The sequence below is a fragment of the Ziziphus jujuba genome, chromosome 6, assembly GCF_031755915.1.
Source record: "Ziziphus jujuba cultivar Dongzao chromosome 6, ASM3175591v1".
Lineage (NCBI taxonomy): Eukaryota > Viridiplantae > Streptophyta > Magnoliopsida > Rosales > Rhamnaceae > Ziziphus > Ziziphus jujuba.
The window spans coordinates 16,784,413-16,807,444 of NC_083384.1; the positions used below are offsets into that span (position 1 = coordinate 16,784,413).

The 23,032-nt window shown below is 30.1% G+C and overlaps 1 long non-coding RNA gene across 3 annotated transcripts; it reads left to right on the forward strand.

The window, feature by feature from the left end:
- Nucleotides 1-424: 424 nt before the first annotated feature.
- Nucleotides 425-15,055, forward strand: LOC132799384 (uncharacterized). 3 transcript variants are annotated; one of them, XR_009639290.1, is made up of 4 exons: nucleotides 425-878; nucleotides 4,689-4,931; nucleotides 11,760-11,842; nucleotides 14,733-15,055. It is a non-coding gene; the product is annotated as an uncharacterized LOC132799384 (long non-coding RNA). The 3 variants fall into 3 exon arrangements; XR_009639289.1 differs by lacking the exon at nucleotides 425-878 and adding an exon at nucleotides 3,524-3,681; XR_009639288.1 differs by lacking the exon at nucleotides 425-878 and having other exon boundaries at nucleotides 3,688-4,931.
- Nucleotides 15,056-23,032: the final 7,977 nt, after the last annotated feature.

The window sequence follows — 23,032 nt, forward strand, 5'->3', positions numbered from 1 at the left end:
ACTGTATGTACATTATTTTTAAAAACACTAATAAATATTTGTTGATGAAATTTATGTTTTATTTATTCGGAAAAACTAATATATATTATATATTTTTAATTGTTTGAAACTTTTGCCAATGAAATATATTTTCCTCGGAAAAATTTCTATTGTCGAGAAATTGATAAATACTTAATTTTTTGGCGAGAATTTTAACAAATTCGTCGGCAATAGAAATAAATTTTCCCGCTGCCCGTCCCGCCTCACAGTCCCTCCAGTCCTAACGTGGAAAAATAATTAAAATACAATTAATTTAACCCATTATTTTTATCTCCATCTCCTTCTCCTTTCTCACTTTTTTTTTTTTTTTTTCCTGTCAAAATCATTTTCCAATTTATTTATTTATTTTTTCCACTTTTTTTGTTTATCAATGTGCTTATATTTCATTATGGAAAGGAAGAGTGCTTGCTCCAAATTTCTGTTAATTTGTGGGATGGGAATCAGTTAGAGTAGAGAGGGAAAAAAGACCCACGAAAATTTGTGTACAGAAAAAATTAAGTATGTTTTTTTTTTAGATATATTTTTGAGCGGCTATGAGCGAGTAGATAAGGTGGGAAAACAGAGTTTTTATGCCTATCAAACCCGCAACAATGGCTGTACTTTCATCTACCATAACAGCATTGTCTTTCATTCCTGCTATGAACTGGGCTTTCTTTTTTCTTTATCATATTTGCATTATATGGGAGTTAATAAACAAAAGGGTTTCTGTATCTTAGGTGGAAGTGCCAAAAGTAGAGCCAAATTTCAATCCCCCGTTTCTTGGATTCACCAAGACTACTGAAATTTGAAATTCTAGAGCTAGTATAATCGGGCCTATTGGAATCTTCATTGTAGAATTGGTGGGTTTCAATTTATTTTTTATTTTTATTTTTGTGGTTTTTAGTTATTGAATAGGCAATCAACAAAGAAGTTTGCATCATTTTGTAAATATTCAGCATAATTGTATTGTTGTTGACAGAACTAGTAATGTTTCAGCTATTTCACATTGGAGATATCCTTCCACAGCCTTCATGCTCGTCTGGTGTTATTTTTTTTTACTAGTAACATTCAAGTATCATTATAGGAATTTGTGCACTGGTTTTTCAAATACTAAAATATCTTTTGGTTACCTAAAAGTTTAGGTGGTTTCAGTGAGAAACATCTTTTTGTATGTGCTGTTTCATTTTAAGCTGAAGGGACATGACCCCTCTCTTATTCACAAGCTCACATCTTCCTTGTTAATTCATGTCGAGCACGTTGGAATAGAAGTGGTTGAGTGTGCTTGTGTTATTGAATTGCCTGAGCTGAAGTTATGATGCTTTATCTGGTTGATTTAATTACAAATTGTGACCTTTCCCACCTTTAGTTTTTAAGATTGTGCCATTAAAATTGCAGTGCTGTATGAGATCTTACTTCAACTTGCTTTCATTGTAAATTAGATTATTAGGGGTATAACGCAAGCATATGTCCAAAAATTATCAATTATATGCAAAGTTTTGAAAAATGTTTCTAGATAGGAAGTACAAAATGCCGAATCTTAATCATAAGTATCATACAATGATGTTTCTCTAAGTATCCTTTCAGTTTGAGAGCAGAAAACTGATCTGTGCAGCTGAGACTCCCTTATACCTCTGCTTCGTAATTTGACATATAGGACTTACACATGAGGACATTGCTGACTTGCTTCTATTGCTATGTTTAGGGTCGAGATCGATTGGGAGAGAAACTATTATCTTTTCTAGTTAATGTATCAGCCTACATATATTTCTACCTACATATAAGACAACTTATCCATTAATTTTACACACACACACACACACACATATAAGTAATGTATATCTTTATATATTTGTTGTTAGGTTGACATGGGGTGTCACTGCTGCCTGTTAAAATTAAAAAAATAAATAAAATTATGTATATTGTCTGTATCATTGAGGAAGCATGCTATCGTTTGTGCTAAAGCTGCTATGAGACCCAAGAACATCCAAAAGAAGAATCTTAGATTGTGTGAACAATACTGAATACACTATAAATCATGGAGAGTTGAGATATGGTTTTTAGATGAGTGGATAGGACACAAGAAAACCTACTAGATGGAGGAAAAGACTATAAGAAGTGAGCAATGACTCAGCATAATCTATGTTTCAACATTTGATTTTCCCTATAGAGTAGTTCAGTTTGAATGAGGCGGGCTATCTAAATAGATACTAGAGTATATGAATTTGCGTGCATTTTGACACCAATCAGGACAGTATCACTATCAATCATTTATATATTGCCTTTTTCTGTTTAGATTATTTTGACTTCTAAATTTCAATGAAAACATTTTGTTATTTCATGAATAAAATACACTGATTACTGACACATTGGTCCTAGATCCAGAGATATATGAATTTGTTGTAATGTATCTTTAATGTTTCTATACTTATTTTGCTTATTTTTCTCCCATCTCCAAGCAACCATGATTACAATAATGGATTTTTCTAATTGCTGCACTGCACATATGATTGATGATAATTTGTAAATTTGTTAATTTGTTTTTTGTTGCTAAAAAAATTTGTGCACTTATTATTATGTCGGTTTGTGGAAATCATGTCATGGAATTTATTCATGAATATCTGGGATCGAGTGATTCTTTGCTGCTCCATTTTGCTTTGGTACTTGTGGTGCATATCATGTTACATTAAGAATTTGGTTTTGTGGAGCTTCTCGTTTGGGTAGCAAATTCGTTAATATTTCTTCAATGATATATTTTTCTAAAATAGTTTATTAACAATACTACTTACACCTGCTTCTTGTGGAACTGAAATTATACATGATTTTCCGTCCGTCATACTTCCATAAATTGTATATTTGCGTTGGTAGGGCTTAAGCATAATGGTTGCTTTATGAAGATAAATAAAATGTAACACCACTATCTATTAGATATAAGGCCAATTAGATATAAGGTTACGATCCTGTGTTATAATGCTTACTGGTTAATCTTGTTGCTCAATCAATCTACCACGAATTTTACCGACTCTTTCATTGGTGGGTGTTATTGTATGTGATTAGGCATAGAGAACTGGCCTGGGTGTAAGCTTCATAGCCATAACTATGGGTTCCTGAACCATAACTATGGGTTCCTGAACCAAATTTTGTTACTTTCCCATGCATGCCTTTACTGTGTTCTATTTCTTTCATGATTTTGTATTCAATGATTATCCATTTGAAGGCTAAATGAGTTTACAATTATAGGAATTTTCTAGAGGTCTTCTTCTAATCTTATATGTATCCAAATAGTAATACAATGTCCATTAGCCAAGAAGAAAGTATCAATGCTTTTATTAGTTGTTTCCTTAGATATCTAAAGTGGTTTAAAAATAACAACAATATCAAATGCCTTCATAAATTTGGAGAAGTTATAATCAAAATAACAACAATACCAAAATAACAACAATATATATATATAGTTGTGTAAATATATAACTATATATATTTTCAGAGCTCATATAGGGAACAAGTACCCACATGATGTGCCTTCTTTTTTCTGGTGTTTGGTTATGTTAAAGTAGTTTTAATTCATCCTTCGTCTAAATGTTTTTTTGCAGAAATTTGGTAACTTTTTATGGCTCAATCTTGTCCCACTTGGGCCATATTTATTTTTATTTTCTCTAACAAAAAGTAATTCTTCCTAAAACACCCTTTTTTAAAGTGAGGTAGAGAGGAAGAGAGACAGAGAGGACAGGGCTTGAAAAAACTGCACCATCATTATCCATTCTTGCACATAGCCACCACAGGCACCTAACTTAATCAGGTTTATAATCGGCATGGTTTTTCAACATTTAATTGATAATATTAACAAGGTACTGAAATCTATTCTGAATCACAACAGTAGTTGGTTGGATCAAAATATGTTTATTTTAATCCATGATATTAGACCAATAAAACATTCAACATACATTGATTTTGATACCCAGGGTTAATCTCAAACTACAAAAATAAAATAATTTTAGCACACTAAGACATGTTATATGCAATTGTAATGGAAAAAACACCAGTTAGTTTTACTTACTCTCTAGAATAGATGAACTTCGCCCTTCTCATTCTTTTTCTGTTCAACATATTGATGAACTTGTTTAGATTACAACACTACTTATAATACATAATAACATATACACAAACACTAGGATACATTAATCAAACAGCAGAACAACTGCCAAGAAAGGTCTAAAACAAGGAATAATCAATAAAAAGAGGAAATCCCTACATTTTTCGGACTCTAGCGGTGAAACATCATACCAAATATGTCCTTAAAATTAACTTCCGGTCATACTCTATAGGACACAAGAACTTTGGCCTTCCCCTTTTTTTGCTATACTACATATTGATGAACTCGTTCAGCTTTTCTTTGACTAGACTGTTCATACGAAGAGCTTCACTTATTTGTGAGTTCCATTTTATACATTCTGAGTCTAGCAATGTTGCAGGAGTAGATTACTCTCATATCAGTAATTTTGAAATGGAGATGTCTTTTTATGTCATAACTAAATAGATGTGATTACTCTAATAGCAGTAACTGTCAGGTTTGTTTATTTAATATTATTTACGTATAAATAGTTGCTTAAATCAGTCTTCTTAATTCTATTTTATTTACATAAATGTCTTGTTTGTTTATTTACTATTTTCAGCATCCCATTGGCAAAGCAAAAATGTTAAAGGAGGGACTATTGGCAAAGGAAATGCAGCTATGGTTGCAACTATGGGGAGGTTAAAGGTGGAACTAGATTATGCCATAGGGAGGCCCACAAAGACAAGATTTCAAGTAAATTAACGAGTGTGGTTATCTAGTTGGGAAGCATGCTCCTCTACAAGTTGAGACATGGATGCAGATTGATGAAAATGAAAGAAAAAGAATCAGAAACCTTCTACAGGTTTTTCTAGTTTCTTTCATATTTATACGAAATACTAAAATATCTGTTATATAAACTAAAACAAATCTGTCATGTTTCACCATGCACATAGTTGAACAATTAGTGTTTTTGGACCTAGCAGTAGACCTATTGATGGTCCTAAACTTCGATGTATGAACCGGATAGGAATTTCATATTTAGGAAGAGCCACTTCAAATCTTTTGCTTGGATTTAGGACATCATGTAATGTTTAAGAACCATATCATCTTTAATAATTTTATGCATTTAATTCACACATACAAACAAATATAAAGGTGTTAAAGTATTATTTTACCTTCAACATTGACACGTTTTGTATTTTGCCCCATAACTGAAAAAACTCCCAACATTAGCCTATGAATAAGTGCAATCTTTAAAATTATTCTAATCATGTATTTTCTATAAAGAAATTTGATGACATTAATAACACACACTGCACAAAGAGAAACAAACAGAATCAAAATGTTTCTAATGCAGCAGTCCACCAAATTATAGCAGTCCACACAAATTGCAGAACACCACAAGTTGCAAAATCCAATTCATGAATTCTAATAAATAATATAAACTAGTTTCATATACATATTTTCCTTTTTGCAGAAATTCTAGTGGTCCCCTGAGACCTAGCTGATGTTTCCCTACCTTCTTTTCTTCTATTGGATCTATATGCAACATGCCATCCCATTAGAAAATTAAACACAAAAGGTAAAAAATAAAAAATTATTACAAACGGTTTGCAAGAGATATAATTAGACATAGGAATGATGTAGGACTTCTAACATGCCTAGCTATGTGAGATTGCATATCTTATGTACATTTAGGGAAGCATGAAAGGAGTATACCTTATTAAAGATTAGGATACAAGAATGACTTTCCAAAAATGTTCTCTCCGTTGGTTAACTTGGAAACATATTTTCCTATTTCAACAACTTCTCTCCAATTCTCCTTGGATCTAAAAATGTCAGAAATAGAGCACTTCACATTTTTTGTAAACAGTGTTTGCATTGTAATTATGAGGGGTTTAGCCTCCCAAGGTTCTTTCTCCTCTGTATCCCGGTTCTTTATTGAGGTTTGGATCTCCTTTGGGTAGCAAAAATAACATGTGTGCTAAGATTGTTGCTGGTTCTAACTCTTAAGTGCTTTCTCAAATTTTCTGACATGTAGGACTGTGGTTGATATTGCATCTTCTAAGATAATATTTCTTTCTGGGCTGATAAGGTTTTCTGCTTTCAGTTGGTTTCTAATAGGCTTTTATAGCCTTTCTATGAAAATAAGCATAGAAAAAAAAAATGGTTGTGAATGGATTAGTGATTTGGGCGAGAGGGAGATAGAGGAAGGTATACCATCATATACCATCACCAACAGATAAGATTGAGCGGTGGTTATATTTGGGTTCTGGATTACTTTATCTAATTCTTTTATGGTTGCAATTATTATTACTTTAATTTAATGTATGAACTTTTTTGTCTGCTTGACTCGCTTATTAATTTCTTTGAAAGTTTGGTTGATTAGGTATATCTTTATATTATTAATATATTAATCTCTATTATTTTATTTATTTATTTTTTTTTTTTGCAATTTAAGTTTGACATTGACCTAGAAGTTGGAAGATATGTTAAATATGTCAATACTTTAATGAGCAAAGCATATTATGGCATAGAACTCTTGCTCTGGTAATGGTATATTGTTTAGCAGGTTTTGTTTTCCTTCACCACCACCTCCTCCATCAGTTGCTTCTTGAAATTTTTTATTTTTATTTTATTACAGTAGATTTATAAAATTTACTAACATAGAACATATTTACTATTAATGGTAAGAATTATTTCTTTTGTGTTATTATTTTTATAATATTTGTGTTGGTAAAAACAACTGAAAAAAAATACAGGGAAATAAAATTAAATAAAAATCTACAAAACAAAATTAAATTATTTGCAATATTTTTAAAAAAAAATTTGGAAAAACCTTCGTCAATAAAAGCACAATTTTCTTGGTAAAAATAACATTGTCGTCAAAATATTTCATCGTTAAAAACATTATTTGCTTCAGCCTTGTTTCGTCGGTAAACATTTGATTATTGCCAACAAATGTCTTTGTCGACGAAACCTTTTCGTTACTAAAAATAGCTTTGCCGACAAAACTAGTTTCGTTGCTAAAACTCTTTGTCCAGGAAACTGCTTTCCTCGGTAAAAATATCTTTGCTGACAACATACACTTTCGACGGCAAATCACTTATTCACGACAAATTAATATTGTTGCTAATTACATTTCAAGAATATAAAAATATGCTATATTTTGTAGCCAAAAGATTTTACTGACAATTTATGATTTGAGGGAAATAGTTTTTCATGAAGAAATTTATTTTTTTTGGCAAAAGTTTTAGCCAAGAATTCTAAAATTTGTCGGTAAATACAATCACAGAGGAAGTATAGGAGACAAAGTCGTCGACAAATTTATTTTTGTTGGTAAAACATTTACCGACGAATTTTATGTTTTTGCTGGCAAAAATATTTTGTCGGTAAAAGGTGAATTTCTTGTAGTGTAGTGACATGTGAGTTGAACGGAATGGACTGCAAGCTTTATTTCTTAAAGTCGTCTATATGCTTACTGTATTTATTGTTTTGCTTATCGGTTACAACTTGTTTTAGTTGCAGCATCTAAAAAGGTACATGATGCATGGCTTTTTTTTTTTTTTTTTTGAATTGAGTTCTATTGTCAATTTTGTTGGTGCTTCAATTACATGTCATCCTCATTTAAAATCATTTTGAAAAGATGAAATTGTTAATTTGATAGCATCAGGAGAACATGAGACAGCTACAGAAGCTAATCAAATTTTACTTTGCAACATATTGGAATTACCCATTTTTATTTCATTCATAGATTGATTGACATGTTTGGTTCAACGTCTACGCTTCTTGAAAATCTTATTGACAATGGATTGAAGAATAATATATGTGGAGAGCCTAAATGTGCGTACAAAGATTTGAAAACATTTCAATTTGAATTTATTTTGTTACTGTTGTATAAAGCTTTGGGAATATCTAATACGTAATGTCAAACATTGCAAATGAAATCCCAAGACATTTTAGATGCAATGAATTTAGTATCAACTTTAAAAGTGCCTCCTTCAAAAGATGCGAAAAGATGAACATGATGGTTTTCTTCAGAATGTGGCATCTTTTTTTATGAAAACGTATGATATTGTGGTGTCTGATTTAAAAGGATGTTCTTGTCGATAAAAAATAATATTATAGTGGAGAATTACTATCATTTTATTATATTTAATGCTATAATAGATTTTTAGATGATGGAGTCTAATAGCATATTTATAGAGAAAACAATAAAATTGTTTACTTTAGTGAGGCTTTAAATCCGATTGATAAGCTCAAATCATTCTCTATAAATGCTATATGTGTACACTATCATTTTCATCAAGGTTGGTATGGTTACTTCTTTTATTTTCAAAAGAAAAATAAGGTATTTTTCCATATCGAAACTTCAATTCATTCATTATTATGTTAAGTTTACAGAAATGGTATGAATGCGCACCATAGCTATATCTAAATTTTGATAAGTGTTTTTGCCTTATTGAGTCCTTCAAATTAAATTAGTCTTCATGTATGATGCCACATGTCTTGACATGTATTGGAGGAGGGGTTGGCCGAATGGCGAGACTTCATGACACCAAGTACCTACCCATGTCGTCATCTATGTCACCGAGGTGTTCCCATGTCATCGAGGAGCTTGATTTTTTTTAAGTCTAATTTAGCTAATATACTTTAATTACGTCATTTTGGTGTCTTTAAGCACCAAATTGACTAGCCTAAATTGTACACAAAAATTGGCTAGAACAAAACATAAATCAAAATACAAAGGCAAGCTTAAATTGTAAACCTCTTGGCCTAAGTAAATATATCTCGTGTTTGCTCACCATCATGGCTAACAATGCCATGATTTTCTAACACTCCTTTTTGGTAATGTTAGGCACGATGTATAATAGACTTCTAAGCTTTTGAAGTGTAATGGCTTTGTAAGGATATCTACAAGTTAATTTTATGTGGGGCAATGGACCAAGTTTGTCTTCTAATTTCTCTCAGCCTCTGGATGTTTTGATATTTTATAGGAGTGTACTTTGTTCTCCTATGTTGCATTGGATTTTAGGCAATGGCTAAAGCTGAAGTGTTGTCATAATAGATGATGATTGCATTTTTTTTCTTGCAACCTAAATCATTAAGCAATTTCCTTAGCCAAATTTCTTGGTTTGATGCTGCTGCAATTGAAATATACTTGGCTTTGATAGTTGATTGTGCTGTGGTTCCTTGTTTGTGTGAGTTCTAAGAAAATGGACCTATCAAACATGAACAAGTAACAAGTGTACTTTTCATATCTTTCAAGCTGCCTGTCCAATCACTATCACAATAGACAACTAATCCATAAATTTTACCATACTTGTATAAGGCTTCATAGTTAGTTGCACCTTTAACATACCTTGGGATATTTTTTATAGCTTGATAATGGCTCTAAGATGGAGCACTCATGAACCTTGACAATACATTTGTAGCATACATGATATTAGGTCTTGATGCATGTATATAAAGTAAGCTTCCTATCAAACTTCGATTAATCGAGCCATTTATCATCAACTTCAAACTTTGCATTTTGCATCATAATGAGTTTCAATAGATTTGGCATTTTCTAGCTGAAATTGGTTAAGCAAATCTAAAGTATATTAGAAATATACCTTTACTCGTTTGCTTGATCTCCATGCCTAGGAAAGAAGTTCATTAAACCAAGATCAGACATCTCAAAGCTTGCTTTGTCTTGCTCTTGAATTGTTGGATAACTTTGGATTACAACCTGTTATGAGTAAATCATCAACATAAAGAGAGATTACCATTTTGTCTTTATGTGAGTTGGCTTTGATGTAGAGGGTTCTCTCATTTTCACTACTTGAAAAACTTCATGAATCAAAAAGTCATCAATCCTTGCATACCAAGCACTTGGAGCTTGTTTAAGCCCATATAATGCTTTGTGAAGCTTGTATAGTTTCTCCTCCTCTCTTTCTTTTACAAAACTTTCAGTTTGCTTAACATAGATCTCCTATTCCAATATACCATTTAGAAAGTTTGAAAGGCTGACTTCGCATCCAAATGGTATACTTTCCAAGAATTGTTGGTTGCATAGGCTAGAAGTAGCCTTATGGTTTCATGTCTTGCCATCGGTGCAAAGGTTTCAGTGTAATCCACTCCATATTGTTGGATTTATCCTTTTACCACCAGTCTTGCTTTGTAATTGTTCAAGGTGCCATGAGGGTTTAGTTTAGCTCTAAAAACTCATTTAACACCTCCATCTCTTGGTCATGGTACCAAACTCCATGTCTTCTTCTTTCAATCATATAAACCTCGTCCTTCATTGCAGCTTGCCATTCTTTATGTTGTGCATCTTCATTATAAGTTTCTGGATCATGGGTTGCCATGCTTTCTCTCTCATAGAGCTCTACAATTGATTTGGTTCCTCTTTTGCTAACATAATTTTTATTGGCTGGATCATCATCTTCCTCTTCCTTGATAGCATCCAGATGACTTTGGTTCGTGAAAGGAGTTCTTGATTGAATATAAGTGCTTATTAGCACTTGTGTTCTATTGTGAATTTTCATCCATTACAACATCTCTCAAGGCAACAACCTACATCTTTCACACATCATATATTCTACAGCCTTTTGAAACTGAGCTATAGCCAACAAGAATGCCAATGTTTGCTTTCTTGTCTATCTTGGATCTCTTAGTGTCATGAACATGTAAGTAACAAATACTTCCAAAAACTTTTAAATGAGCTATTAAGGGTTTAAAACCATTCCACAGTTCATTTAGAGTTTTGGAATTAATTGCTTTACTTAAAAATCTATTAAGGAGGTACACACTCATGTTGGTAGCTTTGATCCAAAAATTTTTCAGTAGGCTTTTCTAAAACAACAAACATCTTGATATTTCCATGATGTTTATATTCTTTCTTTTACTAACTTTATTTTGTTGTGGTGTATAGAGTTATAAGCTGATGTATGATGCCATTTTGTTTGTAAATATCTTGAAAAGCACTTAAAATGTACTCACCTACATTGTCGGTTTAACTACCTTGATAGTTGTTTGAGCTTGATTCTCTACAAGCATTTTGAATTCTTGAAACTTGGCCGTCACCTTTGATTTTTTTTTAATCAATAAAAATGACAAAATGCCTCCTTTTGACATAAGTTGTCTCATTTATAGGTCTACACAAATCCGAGTGCACTAGCTGTATTTTCTTCTTTGCCTTTTTGAAAGTTGTTAAAGGAAACGACTGCCTCTTGAGCTTGCTAAGTTGACATGTTTGGCATACAACTTAAACATCTTGGACTTGTGGCAGATTGTCAACAATCTTTTGAGTTTTGCATTTGCTGTGTGGTGGTATAGTTGTAGTGACCATGGCTTCTATGCCATAGCTTTGATTCTTCTTGGACTTTAATGCTCAAGGCTGATTGATTTTGTTTATTAAAATTAATCACAAGACTTCTATACTTCATATGGACAAGTAACATAACTTTTCCATTCTTAGACATTTCACAACTTGTATCTAAGAATTTCAAAGTGTAATCATTCTTCATGAGTTGTGGCATACTTAATAGGTTCTCGAACAAGTTTTGAACAGATAACAAGTTTGTGATTAATGTTGTACCTTTCGGTGTTTTGATCACCAAATCTCCTTTCTCTTGTGTTTTCATCATTTGTCCATTTGCTACCTTGATTTTTTTTTTTCAATTTTTGAATCTAACCTCATAAACAGGTCACGACATATGGTTAGTACAACCGCTATCCAAGATCCATGAGTTTTTGCTTGTGCTTGCGATGTTGCAAATGGTTGTGAAGGTATGTTCATGCTTTTCATTTGACTCCTTAGGTTCTTTAACTTGTATTGCTGCTTCTTTCTTTTGATTCTATTCCCTGCAAACTTTCTCCATGTTACCAAATTGCTTGCAAATTTTACATTGAGCATTTGGTCTCCACCAATGTCGCTTGGCCATGTGTCCTTGTTTTTTACATATCGTGCAAAGATCATAAGTCTTCTCTTTCCCTCCTTGGATGGTGATGTCTTGCCTCTATGTGGCCTTTGAAAAGGCTGAGTTTGCTGGATTGACTTGCCTTTGTTGTTGGTTACAAGGGCTACTTTTCTTAAACTAGAATCACCTTGAATCCTAGCTATTCTTAGCATGATATTGGGGAATCTCATTGCTATTACTCAAACAAGCATGAAACGTAGGGGGGCCCGAGCCATCAGTGAGATACCACTCTGGAAGAGCTAGAATTCTAACTATGCATTTGCTCATGATCATGGTTTAAATGGATCGAGTTTGCTAGAAAATGTAGGTTATGACAATAAATCTAGTTTACTAATTGCAAAACGTTTAATTACTCGAATGTATCACCCCTTTGAATTCCATATTCGAAGTTGCGATCGGATCTGTTCATTAAAAAGAATCAATTCAATACATTTCTTATGTACCCATAGGTGCTATATTGGATTTGAATAAGATTTCGGATCAGTCTTTCGAAATACAAATGGTAGGAAATTGATTCCAACCGTATTCTTCATAACTTTTCTATTTTGATGACCCGACTCTTACCAAAGTTATATATGGGCAATGGGAAAGAACGGAACCCTTTTTTTTTTCATTTTTTTTATGGAATAAATATTCAGTCGCTTGTGCACCCTCGGGTACTATCTTATTCAATGTTTGTTCAATTACTCTTTTACCCGCAAATGTAACGTAGGCATTTGGTTCGGCAAAATTCTTGATCAATGGAGGAACAATATCACTATTTTTGTTCAATAAGATACCAAAGTGGATGATTGACTCATTCCATACTAGAAATAATCACACGAAATCTTTTGATAACACGAATTCCTATTTCTCAATGATATCCCACGATCAAGACAATTGTCTGAATCAGTTTCAAACTTACAGTGGAAAAAAAAAAATAGCTTGTTCTATTCAATATCTCTATGGGGTAAAGAAAGGCAAAAAGTTATTAAAAAAATGTTACTTTATTAACTTTATTAACAATGAATAATAATGAAAGGGCTTCTTTTTTTTTTTTTCTAAAAAGACATATCGAATTGAGAGGAGGATGGGTTATTCACATTTCATTTGATGGTACTCTACAGAACCGTACATGAGATTTTCATCCCATACGGCTTCTCGGTCAATTCCTTCTCCTGTGTTCTGTAGCTTTCAATGCATTGATCTATTTAGCAAAGGAGATCTGTGAGGGATTTTTTCATCTCTTCTAAAGATGAAAATCTCTGCTTCATATTTCTCCAGAAGGCATATGAGAGATCTTTTCTACAATTCTTTGATTAGGAAAGTCTTCACCTTGTAACTGGATTTGGTTCACAATCTTTGTTCTTTTGTTTAAGAACTCTTTCACGATTTCATGCTCTAGCATTTCCATATTCTAAAACTCTCTTCTAAAGTTTAGAAGCTACATTTGTTTATATTTGTGTTTTCTTAGAACTCTTTCTGAAGCTTTTTCCAAGCTTTACTAGGTGTTGTGCAAGTCATAATCCTTGTAAAGATCTCATCAGTAAAAGTAGCTTGTATTGATGTGAGAGCTTTATAAGGTCTTACGTTTTCTTTGCCATGCAGCTTAATTTGGTTTACAGAAGCTCCTACTCTTAAAGATTCTAGTTTATAATCATATTCAACCAACTTCCAAAGGTCATAAGCTTGAAAATAAGTTTTCATTTTGATTAACCAAATTAAGTAGTTTCGGCCATCAAACAAAGGAGGTGAAGGTGTTGAAAAATGTGAAGAACCCATTGAATCCAATAGGCATTCGTTGGATTCTCACATGGTTCTTTCAAAAGATTGAAGAAACCTGGCTATGATATCAATTTGAAAGTTTTGGGGAAAGATTTAACTAAAGAGAACAAAGGTTTAAAGCTGTTGAAAATTGATTTTGGAAAGGTTTTGATAAGCTTGGCCTTGATACTTTTCGAATAAGCTGCTATATTTTTCACCAAGACCGATATGGTTACTTCTTTTATTTTCAAAAGAAAAATAAGGTATTTTGCCAAAATCAAACTTCAATTCATTTATTATAATGTTACACATATATATAGTTTACAAAAGTGGTGAGCTGAACCTAAGCACCAATAGTTTCTAAGTGCTTCAAGGTGAAGCAAGTACAAGTGTGATTGCAACTTCATCACTTGCTTTCTTAAATTTTGATGGGTGTTGCTGCCTTATTGAGCCTCTTCAAATTGAAATAGTCCTCATGCATGATGCTGCATGTCTTAGCATGCATTGGGGAAGAGGTTGACCGAATGACAAGACTCCATGTCACCAAGCAACTGTCCATATCATCATCCATGTCATCGATATGCTTGCATGTCATTGAGGTGCTTGATTTTTTTAAGCTCTAATTTAGCTAATATACTTTACTTACATCATTTTGGTGTCATTAAGCACCAACTTACCTAGCCTAAATTGTACACAAAAATTGGCTAGAACAAAACACAAGTCAAAACATAAAGACAAACTTGAATTGCAAACCTCTCGGCCTAAGTAACAAGGTCTTGTGTTTGTTCACCATCATGGCTAATAATGCCATGATTCTCTAACAAGATAGAGAATACAATCATTACTATCTTTGATGTACTTCACCACCTATAGTTTCAAAATGTTTCTTCTTTTGCCTGGTTATGCCGATTGTTGGTTGAAACAAAAAAGTCACAACATTATTTGTTGATTGATAGGTTGATTCATCTATTATTGACGCTTCCAGTTTCAAAAACAACAATAGAACGAGCTTTTACAAGGATGAAGTTTGTTAAAACATCGCTCTGCAATTAAATGAAGAATGAATTTCTAGAAAACTTCATGATTGTTTATATTGCAAGGGAGATAGCTGATGGTATTGATTCAGATTTCATAATTGATAAGTTTGATCTTTTGAAGAATCGTAAGTTCAGACTAAGTGGTTTATGTATTTACATTGCATATTTTTTTACTTTCATAATTTTTTTTCATTATTATTATATTAATTTAATATGGTAATTATATGCATATTGAGAGGTAAGGTTCCTCATCTAACTAGGTGTTTTATTTATTTATTTCCTTTAACGAATAAAATTTCCTCTTGCTATCGAGGTTTGCTTAATTGAAATTTTATGGAAAGCCCCGCCAGTTGTGAAATCCTGGTTATGTCCTTGGGCATTGGGTAAAAAAATTCAATTTTATTTGTAAAACTATGACGGAAAAAGCATGATCTAATTAGCTATTCAACACTTTTAATTTAGTTAAATGAAGTTAGTCTAGTAATATAACTATCACATCCATATCTTAGAAATTATAGGTTCAAGTCACCATCCTCCTACAACCTTGGAATTAAAAATGAGCAATCCTAAGCCTTTTAAATTAAGATTGTATTGTGATCCTGACCAAAAAAAGAAAAAACTCAATATAACTTAATTCTATCTAGTGTGCCAATATGCAAAATCATAACTCATTAGCTTTTTTTTTTTTTTTTTTTTTTTTGGGTATCAAATCATAACTCATTAGTTAGGTGGTCGTTTTGTGTCTTTTAGAAGTAGTATGTATGTATGTACATACATACATACATATATATATATATATATATATATATATGTATGTACATATATATATATATATATGTATATCCAAATAAAAGTGAAGTGAAGTTCATATGTTTTTAGTTTGGAAATGACATTAAATGAAAAAAAATTGAAAAATTAGTGATTTTTCTAATTTGTTTTGCATTTTTTTAGTGATTGACTTTGCAAAATTTTTGAATTTCTATTCACTTTTATGGAGTTTACAAAAGTCTCATAGATTTTTATGTACTTTCATTTTAAAAAGCTTTGATATAGATTAATAAAATTTTATAAACATTGATCAGCTTTCATAGATATTGATAAACTTTTATTGACTTTTATATATAGCTATAAATTATGTAATAACAAAATTATATTTCACATGTCAATAAAAAATAAAATTCCTAAGAATCACTTTAAAGAGGAAAAAATTAGTTAAAAAAATAGAAATGAAATCTTATGAGCTTCATGAAATTAATTAGAAAAATTCAAAGTTCATAGGGCTTTTTTTTTCTTTTAATTTTTTTTATGTATAATTTTTAGTAATTCTTTTCATGTTTTATTTTAAAAGAGTAGATTGTGACTAATGGATATTCTGAAAGTATACGGATGACAATGGAGTAAGGTAGGATTAGGGGTGGGCATGGATTGAATTGGTTTGGTTTTGGACCGAAATACAACCTAATCCATACATATCGGTTTTTCTAATTTACAATCCAAACTAAATCATTTATGATCGGTTTGGTTTGGATTGGTTGATCGGTTTGAAACTTATTAATTTATAAATATATAATACAAATAAAATTTTTTCCAAATATAAAATATAAATAATAAATTATAATTATCCAAACATAAGATACAATTAGAATAATACAACATAGTCTAAATTGGAAAATAAAAAAAAAATATAGCAAATGATACACATCATGTACTTATTAAATAGCAAACATTAATGTCATCATCTCATTCCTATAAAATGAAATTAAAATTGTTAAAACAAATAATGTAAAATAATATATTCGTCAAAATTCATTCACTCAAGAATCAATATATAATTCTTTTTTTTTTTTTTAACTTTAAAACTTTGGTAAATCATAAGTTAATCAACGTTGATAGGTTTACTAATTTTAGTTGATTCTGTAAGCTCTACAAAGATGAAAACAATAAAATTAGCAATAAATTATATTTAAACATTTATATATATATATATATATATATATATATAAGTAACAATTGGATACAATATATGTAGATATATATATATATATATATATATATATATATATGTATGATGGGGATGTAAAAAAATATATATATATTATGGTGATGGTGATGGACTGGTGGTGGGTGGCAACAAATGTAAATGTATAGTTTAGGATTACAACTTATAATTTGATTTGGGATTTGGAATATGGGGATGTAAAAGAAAAAAAAAAAAATATATATATATATATATTAAAAATCAATATATAAAAATGGAAAAAAATTTTAAAAATTAATATATAAAAATGAAAAAAATATTCTAAAATTAATATATAAAAATGAAAAAATAAAAAATATATAATTTTTTAGTTATATAATATATTATTTGGATTGGATTGGATTGGATTGGATTGAATTTATATTTTCAATCCATAACCAATCCAATCCATACAATTTATAATATTTTGAATCCAATCCAATCCAATTAATGTAAAAATCCAATCCAAACCGTTAAAAATGGATTGGATTGGGCGGGTTGAACGGGTTGGATTGGATTTTGCCCACCTCTAGGAAGGATGAAAATTCACTAAAGGGCCCTGCAACAAATAGTCGATTTTATAGCATACAGTTATAGCATTTTAGAAAAATGTAATTTTTAATATAAAATAATAGCTTTTTTAATCAACTTTTTGCATGCTAAAATATATTGATTAAAATTTTATTTTTCAATAACATTTTCAAATATTATGAAAATCTAAAGCATTTTTAAATGCTATAAATATACTTAAATAACATTTTTAAATGCTATAAAATGTATTTAACATAATATTTAGAATTGCTATAAGCTAGTGATTTTTATATGAATAAGCCATAAAGAAATATAAATGAATCCATACTTATTTTGAAGTTTCATAACTGATAACAATTCCTTTCTAGATTGGTTTCAACATTAAACAAGAAATTAAGATGGAGTAATATCACCAAGGAGGAAAATAAAATGAGTAAAAATATATGTGGAATAAATAATAAATATTCATATATATATTTTGGAATTCAAGCCCTAATAAAACAACCTAAAAATCATATATACATTATTCATATTCTTTGTCACAAGCACTCTATATATTTTACTTCTATCTTAATATTTTCTTTTTAAATCTGTTTGCTTAGTCATTGACACTTTATTTATTTATTCTTTTAAAGATGTTTATCAACTCTTTAGTTACATAGTATTTATTTCATTTATATGAGTATCATTGGTTTATTAAATATCATTAAAAATATTATTTTGTGATATTTTGAAGTGTCATTGGATTATAATTTTTAAAATGAAGTTTTTCTTTTTGATACTGCTACTTGTATAAAAAAGAAGATAATATAAATTGAAGTTGTTAGCTATCCCAAAAATAAAAATAAAAATTGTTATTTTTTTTTTCCAAAATTCTTTCCTATTTAAAAATCACGTTGGATTAAAAGGGAAATTAGTTTGGAGGGATATATATATATATATATAAATCCTTTTTGTTAGTTTATCTTCCAATTAAAGTTTTGTTAGTTTATTTTCCAATTAAAGTTAGTTATCTTTCAAAAATAATTAAAATTGTTACCTTTTTTTTTTTCAAAATTCTTTCCTATTTAAATAAGGAAAAAATTTCATATCATGGTTTTATTAACTCAAAAAATAACTAAACACCTCCTCCAACATTTCAGATCCATTTTGTTATCCAACAGGGGGCTGACTTTCTTCAATTCAATACGGAGGGGCAGGGGCATTTTCCCATAGAGCTAGGCAGGTCATACTTGGAATGCTTCTTTCTAAGTGGAGTGACTCTCGAGTACCTCTTCGTTGGATAAATTACATTCTTGGCTTTGGCATCTTCCTTACCCAAGCCAACCCTTTCTGATGCCGACATGCCTCTTTTGGCCTATTGTGATTTTTATGTTAGTTTTATAATTTTTTAGTCATAATTTACTTGTAGGTAAAATTTTAATTTAATCAAATTTTTTTTTATAGTGCTTTAATTTCTAGTGTTATTCTATTAGCTAAGTCTGATATGTTTGGATTATCGGAGATGGAGATTTTTTTTTTTTTTTTTTTTTTGTGTTACTTGCAGGATGTTGAACAAGAATAATAAAAGGTGGAATCATTAATGGGGATTATCTTTTTGGAATTGTTGCTGTCATTTGAGTTTCTAGATAAATATTGAAAGATTTTTTTTGTAATTGTGGCAGATATAGTTTTTTTTTTTTTTTTCCTCTCTTATGTGTAGATAATTTTTATTATCATATGTACCTTAATTTATCTTTTGAATGGTTAATCATGATCTATTAAATAAATTAGTTTTAAATTTTATTATTTATTTTTTAATATATTACTCTTATGATTTTTGTTTTCATTATTATCAACTTTAAAGTTGAGATAATTTTTCCTAAAAAAGAAAAACAGTCCTATAAATTAAATTCATTAAAATAATAAAAATATTATTAAAATTTGAAATCTCATATAGACAAATGATATTATTTTTATTAATTAATTTCACTAAAAAAACATAAAATTGATTTAAATTATTATTATTATTATACTTTTTAGTAACATTTTGAATATGACTCTAAATCTTTTTTTTTTTTTGGCATTTTTAAATTTTTATAATAAAATAAATATTTAAAATTCAATAAGATTTTGTAATGTCATTAATAATTTTTTCAGACATTTTCAAATGTCACTAATCGATTAATTGTACTAATATAATAATTTTTGATGATATTTAGAAATGTCATTATTTATCTTTTAAGTGATATTTTAAATTGTCACTATAATTTTTAGTTACACTATTCATAATATCTATAATGATTGTCATTAATTAATTAAATGTCATTATAGTAAAATTTTAATGATATTTTAAGCTGTTATAAATTTACTGTTTTGTTATTGTGACATAGCATTTTCAAATACTATTAAATCTATCTAAAATAGCATTTTCAAATGCTATAAAAATATATTTAATATAGCTTATAAAATACTATGATATGATATTTATAACTATTTTGAAATACATAATAACATAAAACGAATGCTATTAAATGATTATTTATAGCATTTAGCATAATATTTAAAAAATAATATAAAAAATACAACTTTTTATAGGATAAGCTATCATGACATTTCTAAAAATGCAATCATATATATTTTTGTACAAGCTATCAAAAATAATGCGTTGTGGTGGGGAAAAAAACATTGGTGGATGGTATTGTGCTTTGTTGCTCGATGGTTCTGGTTTAGTTTCCCGTGGCATAGCCTTTTACCCTATCATTCTCATCATAGGTTACAAGTGTAGGAAGCGGATTGAAGGAATTAAAAGATTAGATATTTAGGGACCATACACATACTTTAGTCCCATGTTGTAACATTGTATCTTCCATTATTTGCTATAAGCGGTTACATGACCCATTTATGAAGGGTGACGTCATTGTCCAGCCATTTGTCGTGAAAGTCACTTTTAATGAGTTGGGAACTTGACCTGGAACTGCCATTTAATTAGTGTGAATAAATCTTGCTTATAAATGCATTAAGAAAGTTCATTTTTTCTCTAATTTTGTTACAAGTGTCAACTGTCAAATATGTTGTCAGCTTGGCGCAGAAAACTGAACTGCACTGAAATGAGGACCTAGAAGCACAAGCTAAAAACTTTTTTTGCTGAGATCAAACAACACTAAATTGCCTGATTATTATTAGTACACGGGAACTAAAAAGGGAATTTGAGGTCGAATATCTAATCAAAGACCTGCAATTGGCATGAAGTAGTCTATAAAGTTTGTAATTTAGCTCTAGAATTTATATTTCAATTCAGTTCTCCGATATTTTTGGCCTATATGATGTCACATTAAGTCCTTGTCCCTTCTGCGTGAAAGCTTATTTTTATAGCTTGTATGGTCAAGATGAAATATGCTATTGGATTATTTTGATTCTGACTTAAGTTGGACATTAGTTGGACAACATTAGAAGTCTAACATCGACTATTACAAAAGCAAACGACTACATGTACATAAATACTATTATGGGAGGTGTTTCCCACCAAGCGTTGGGTGACAAGAATTTATCAAAATTTGATCTATGTTGTTACATGTAATTAGACTGCAATTGCATGTAATTGTTAGACATGCAATCGGTCCACCAAGAGGTGGGTGATTTCACTCCTCATAGTAAAATTGTATATATATATATATACATAATTATTCTCTAGTTAGGAAATTTCTGACTTTATTAAATTATAAATTTTTGCGTAGCAACTGTTAAAATTCACCACATCTTATCAGCAATTTGAATTTAAATATTAATTATCATTTATCCATTGTTAAACTTTCACCGCATAAACATCCCTCGTTTAGTTAAATTTCTTGATAAGCATCCGAGAATCCTGAACAAAATTTTGCTCAGGATAATGCATATCATAAAAAAGAAGACATTGGGCTTTGCATTTCAATACAGTCTTAAAGTCCCATTGGTAGACAGGATAAGGATTGATATTAGTGTAAAATAGTCCAAATCGCATACTTGGTGCAACAACTGATAGGATTAAAAAATCATTGGCCAATAGATTTATGCCCCTTTGGCAAGAAAAATTATCTCATCTCCATCTCTAGGATAAAATTATGTCTAGCTGGATGACACCAAAAAAATAAATAAATAAATAAATAAAAAAATGAAAAACTACTTTTCACTTTTTTCTTCTTTTGTTCTTTTAACTTTTTTCTTTATATTTGTTTCTTCCTTTTTTTAAACCATTGTTTCTTATATATATATATATATATATATAGTCCAACAGTATCAGTTTTGGTTTTCTTTTTTTTTTTTTTTTTTTTTCACCTGTTGATGGATTATTAGATTAATATATGCAATTTGACTAATTCATATTAATAATTTTATTAATGAATTAACAAACTTTTTTAAAAATAATGAGATAAAGGACTTATCAATTCTTTATATTAAACTTATTTAAATTAAATTATATTGTTTACTTCAAAAATGTATATTTATTTTAATAATAATTAAAAAAAAATTAATGCTGTAGGATTGACTATATTCAGCGTACCAAATGGACATTAAAAGAATACATATTGTCCCGGACACAAAAATGTCCAGAATTTACATATATGGGAATATGAGAATTCGAATTGGCATTGTTATTGTAAAAGGTATCGGTAAAAACTGCTGGATTGTCTCCGAAACAGGCAAATAATGAGAGTTGCACTTATGAAGGTTAGAAGGTGGTGGTAATAATAAAAAGCGTTTAAGCTTAATGAAGATGTAATCTTTAATTAAAACTCATATGCTAATAGCTTTCTTCCGCTCCATTACAAACGCAGGAGCACTAATTACAAGCAGGCAACCAAATCTACCCAAATTGTATTAATTTCCGCTTATTCCAACACAGAAAAATATCCCCCAAAAAAAAAAAAAATTTATTCTTTTCATCACCTTTTTGCTTTTTCGTTTTCTTGAAACTTTAAATCAAAGTTGTTATGTCTTATTTGTTATAATGCTTTCCTTATTCCTAAGCTTTCTCTGACCTTATAGCTGCCGACGTCGTATCTCATGCCATGTTTGCTCCTTATTTCTTTCCTTGACAAAAGAAGTCAACAAAGTCTTATTAATGCTAGAAGAGCAAGGCTGTTCCAATAGATGGCTGCCATAGTTGTTGTCTTTGCCATCTTCTGCCATAGTTGTTGTCCTTGCCACCTTTAAAAGCCAAATCATCTGACAGATACATTTTGAGTGCTCTAACCCCAAACTTAAAATCCACTAATAAATCTGCCAAACTTAAAATCCACTAATAAATCTGCCATAGTTGTAGTCCTTGGCATCTTAAAAGCCAATGGCATCTTAAAAGCCAAATCTTCTTAGTGAGGATACATTTTGAGTGCTCTAGGCCCAAAGTTAAAATCCACTAATAAATTTGACACGGGTAAGAGCCATATAAGCTTTTACTTCCTCAGTGCGGAACAATAAAACTTTTTACGCTTGTCAATGTTTATGAAATTTCTTCGTTTTAATCTGGTAGCTTTTGGATTTTTAAAAAAAAAAAAAAAAAAAAAAAAAAAAAAACAAAAACAAAAACAAAAACAATAAAAATTTCAAAACTTCATTGAAAATGGAGATTATCTATCTCCACTCCTGTTGGACCATTAATTGGATATTGTTTCATTTAAAAAAAAAGTTATTTATTTTGTTTATTTGCTGA